At 36.1% G+C, this 5461-nt stretch overlaps 1 pseudogene; it reads left to right on the top strand.

The window, feature by feature from the left end:
* The first annotated feature begins 4288 nt into the window (after positions 1-4288).
* On the top strand, positions 4289-5182 carry LOC100473589 (annotated as a pseudogene).
* The last annotated feature ends 279 nt before the right edge of the window (positions 5183-5461 follow it).

Below are 5461 nucleotides of genomic sequence, written 5' to 3'. Positions count from 1 at the left end.
TCATGTGGGAGCACGTGTCTGCTATGTCACTCCTTCCCATCCATAAAACTGGCATTCACATTTTTCTCTAAACTGTAAAGGGTCTACTTGTAAAATGTCAGTCCTTCAACCTGAAAAATGAAAGAAACAGGATTCTAACAAATACAGTGTGTGTACAGGGAGAAGGGAGAGGCATGACCCGCTGTCCCCTGTTGTAGATTGGTACAGGCTAATTCATGAGCACAGCTTGGTCAACACTGGGCATAATGCTGATGTAGGCAAGCTCTAAATCCCTGGGTTATACTGTCCTTTAAGGTGAAGTGATAGAATATTTCAATTCCTCAGGGCTTTTAAGCATTTAAGGTTCTTTTTTTTTTTTTTTTAAAGATTTTATTTATTTATTTGACAGAGAGAGACAGCCAGTGAGAGGGAACACAGGCAGGATAGAATATTTCAATTCCTCAGGGCTTTTAACAGAGGAGCCCGATGTGGGGCTCGATCCCAGGACCCCGGGATCATGCCCTGAGCCGAAGGCAGCCACTTAACGACTGAGCCACCCAGGCGCCCCTAAGCATTTAAGGTTCTGAAGGAAGCACTAAACTAGAATAATGCATTTTCTTGCTTCAGTTGCTTACTAGCTATTTGAGCTAGGTAGTTAACCTCTAGAACCTTCTGGTTTTTTCAGCATAGCAAAGCTAATAAAATTTGTTTCAAAATGTGCATTATTATGGGCATTAACTTATATGACGAACTTAATCCTCCCAAAAATCTCTCAGTAGATTTTTGTTATTCTTTGGCTTCATAGATTGATCTGAAATAGATTAAATATTACAAAATTTGATTTCCGGACAGTTCTTGCATGAGAAACCATTACATGCATGGATTGGCGTATGGTCGAGGGAGACTGCCTGGCTTCAGTGCATGCAGGTGAGACTGAGTCTAAACAACCTGTGACTAGTCAGTGAGCAGAGTCAGAACCGATGGGAAACATATTAAAGGCTTGGCTGTATTTTGCTTCTGTTCTCTGATTTTTCCGTATCTATTTTGCTTTTCCTCATTAACAAGTTATAGGGAAGAGCTGTGTATCCCTTTCTTTCTTTCTTTTTTTTTTGTAACTAGTTTCCAACAGCTCATCCATCAATGGTAATTTCATACCAATTATAATATCACAAGTCATTGATTTTATTTATGTACCTACCCTGCACACCAAATATCTTGATAATTAAAATAAATTAAATAAATAAATAAATAAATAAATAAATAAATAAATAAAGGACCCTATGTGGCTGTCTTTGGTTCTCCTTGTCTTACCTCATTTCAGATTTCCTGAAAGCAAACCTGACACTATTAAAGGCTACAGTTTCCCTCCTATTCTGCAGAAAACTGGAGGAGCACAGGGCAGAAACACCACTGCCTTTTTGGGACTTCAGGGAAAAAGGGCCAATTTTTTTCCACATAGGCAAATGTGAAAAGTTTATACCCAGGAGCACCAAGCACATTACTGTGGATGGGGGCTTTGCAACACTTGGGCCAAGACCTGTCTAGAAATGCCTTTGGGAATATAATTACATAAAGATTTCAAAGATATATTTATTCCCACAGTACCACTTAATTTTTATTCCATGCCCCTGAACCAAATTGTCTTCAGGCATAGGCATAAAAGAAATAGATGATTCCTAGGACCTAAATACTGTGTTAGCTTTTGCAGGAATATAAAATCATTTTGCTCTTTTTCCTTCTATGCTGTTATTAAGAAGCTAAATCAGCTTTTGAAATTGCCAGGCTGCTTTCCTGAGGGATGAAGACCCACTTCTTGCATCACTGACTCTTAGAGATTATTGGAAGCCACTTCCTTTGCAAACTGTAGAAAGTTTAAGACACGTTGAAATTGTCAAAATATTTTCAGAGAATTCATAAGGATGTGTTTCATTATGGGCTTGTAACTGTCTGCATTTGATTCCAGGTTTTGGTACTGGGACAAACTGGCAGAGTGAGTATCTGAGGAGGGAATGCTTCCTGATGCAGCCCCGAAACTAACCTGACGGCCACTCAGATCTTATGGTTAGTGAGTTACCCTTGTCACCTTGGTTTGGGAAGCGTCCCACCACACCTGCTGAGCTAAGTGTGTGTTCTTTATATCTATTCTGTGTAGTTTCATTTTAAAGCATATAACTTCCCTTGCAGCATATGACAATTTTATTATTATAGAAATGTTTTAGCATACTTTAGACTTAAAGACACGTTAGGTATAAGCAAAATTCCTATTTTGGGAAAGAAAAACAGTAGAGTTAGAATCAGTGAATTCTAGATTACATGTGTCTATTAAATATTCTGTATCTTTTTATTTTCGTAAATGCTCAAAAAAAAATAAAAAAACCCAGACAGGGTATCTGTTAACCCATCGTCTTGAATATTATTTTCTGCTCAGAAGAGGAATCAAAACAGATTTTTCATACTGTCCTTCATGACATCCCTCTCAGATCTCTCCCATGAGAGACAGCCCCAGACTGAGGAAGGAACAGGATTTCTGTCTTCTAACATTTACAGTGTATTGCTTTTCAATCCTAAGAAATTCCTTAGATTTCTTGACATGGGTCTTCCGTTTAGAATCAGATTTAAATTGGCCCAGTGAATTTCCATATTTCTGGAGTTCATATTCTACTTAGATGAAAGTTGCCTGTAAAGCAATTTGTTTTAGTAATTATGTATATACGAAAAATTAACATTTTTTCCGTCTTGTAAACAAATATTAGTATCAGTTGCAGTAAGTAGAAGAGAGGTCAATGACCCTCACAGTCCTAAGGCTTTTCAGGACCCCTTAGTAACTGTTAACTGCTGAGCACTCTGTGACATCATTATATTATTTTGTTATGTAAGGCGGACAGGGAGCCTTGTTAGCGATACAGAAATCANCAGAAATCAAAGTAAATATTGAAAATTTTAATTTTATTAGGTTAGAATTTTGAATAGTATTTTAAAGTAGAATTGATGTCTTATAGCACAGACCATTCTAAAAATGCCTTAGCTGGCATCTCTTTGCATGTAAAATCTTGTTGAAGACTATCGACAACAAAGACATTAAATTTGCGAGTCGCTACAGATGATGGTTGCTAAATAATATTGCAAAAAAGCATTTTGTATTTTTTAAATAGACATCTGGGGGCCCAGATATGTCTGTCACTTGAGATTCGGACTAAGGTCGAAGGTGTGCTAGTTTTTGCAAACCCACTAGAATTAGATATGTCCTCATTAGTGTGTAAAATAGCTCTTGGCTGTCTTTCTCTTTATTCTATGCTCATTGTGCACTGAATAACTGATATCTTATGATATCCATTGGATACAAAGATGTAAATTCCTGAATATTTCATTCATTCATTATTGCAACAAATAGCATTGAGTTCTGAGTCTCCACAAAATTTGTTTTCAAGTTACTTTGGTATTATCTCCTTTATTGGCATTTGATCTTTAGATTGTATCTAAAATGTGAAATTTTCAGCCAAAGCCTGCCGTACGCATAATTCAAATATACTTGGGTCATTCAACAATCTTGTCTTTCCTTTATCAATTGCTATCATAATCTTAAATGACAGCATATATTTTTTAAATTTTATTTAACTATGAAAAATATATACAACAAAAGAATGGGTTTCCTGAATATTTTTCAAGATTTCAGTCATTAATTGATATTCTTTCTTTTGATGTATTATTTTTAACAGCTCTTTGTTTTTTAATGTAAGAGAAATTCCATTGGTTTGACATGACTATTGACAATGTTTGACAATGTAGAAAAATATAGTATGCTCTACACAAATTATACTTCAGTAGTTCAAACAATGTGCATTTCTTCAGGATTCATTCATTAGGGAATGTTTTTGGATAATTTTAAAAGAAGGAAAATTGATTTTATGTGTAAGTTAGAAGAATTGGGAAATATGGAAAAACACTTCCCTTTACACTAAATAATATAATTAGCAGTCTTTTATCTAAATATATAATTAAGAGTAATAAAATATATTTTTAAAATAATATTAAATTTTTTAAAAAATTACCAGTGATATTGAGTAAATATGTAATTATTCCCATTATCGCCATTATAAAACTATTTCATGATAGATTTTAAAAAGGAAGCACTAAAAGAAAAAATAGCTTCATTCAATGAACCAAGAACAATTACTCTCAACTCTATGCCAATATGCATTTTAATAAAGTTTATATTACTGTGTTCCTAAATTTAATTTTCACCTAGAGTTATATTTTCTCTCTTTCAGAAACATAAGTTCTTATGGAAACGTACACCAAGGCCAATTATATGAAAAGCCAGAGAAATATCTCAGAATTCATACTTCTAGGACTTTCATATAACCAGAGCATACAAATATTCTGCCTTGTGCTCTTCTCACTCAGTTACGTTGCCCTGTTGGCGGGAAACCTGCTGATCCCTTGTCTCCATCCGACTCAGTCCTCTTTGTCACCAGCCCATGTACTACCTCCTCACCACTTGTCCTCCATGGACATCTGCTACACCTCTACGCTTACACCCAAGTTCATTGCTGACCTGCTGGTGGAAAGAAAAACCATCTCCTACAGTAACTGCATGTTACAGGTCTTTACAATGCACTTCTTTGGAGGTGTTGAGATCTTCATTCTTACTGCCATGGCTTTTGATCGCTATGCTGCCATCTGCAAACCTCTCCATTATGTGGTTATCATGGACAGGAAAAGGTGCCATCTCCTAGTCCTAGCTGCTTGGGCTGGTGCGGCAGTCCATGCCTTTCCTCTATTTTCTACTGCAGTCAGTTTGCCCTTCTGTGGTCCTAATGAAATCGATCACTACTTTTGTGATATTTTTCCTTTGCTAAAGGTCGCCTGTACTGATACATACATCATTGGTGTTCTTCTGATTGTCTTTTCAGGTATGGTTGCTTTAGGAGTCTTTATTGTCTTATTTGTTTCTTATGGGATAATATTGTTCACTTTAAGAAATCTTTCAGCTGAGGGAAGACGCAAAGCCCTCTCCACCTGTGGGTCTCATATCACTGTGATCATCTTATGTTTTGGGCCTGTAATCTTTATCTACCTTAGACCACCTATTACTTTTTCTGAGGACAAAATATTTGCTCTATTTTATACCATCATTGCTCCTATGTTGAATCCCCTAATCTATACTCTGAGAAATTCAGAGATGAAAAAAGCCATGAGAAAGGTTTGGAGCCCATCATTATTTCCAAAGGAAGCACACAGTTAATTTGAAGAAGTTTATTGGCTAAGCAACTCTGAGAAAGAAAGGAGGGAGATGTGAATGAAAAAGGCACGAACTATCTCGTGGGGTTTGTGGACCATCCCTGTCCTGAGAGGATTGAATGGAAGCAATAGGATTACAGGTTTAAAGTAACATTGAGCAAGTGCTGATTCTTGCAATCCAAAATTAATTGGAAACTAAATTAATTTTGTGAGGTATTAAAATGGTATAGGTAGGGGAAAC

Source organism: Ailuropoda melanoleuca, unplaced genomic scaffold (assembly GCF_002007445.2).
Source record: "Ailuropoda melanoleuca isolate Jingjing unplaced genomic scaffold, ASM200744v2 unplaced-scaffold77059, whole genome shotgun sequence".
NCBI lineage: Eukaryota > Metazoa > Chordata > Mammalia > Carnivora > Ursidae > Ailuropoda > Ailuropoda melanoleuca.
The sequence above is the reverse complement of the archived record's forward strand: the minus strand, read 5'-3'. Positions and strand labels throughout refer to the sequence as shown.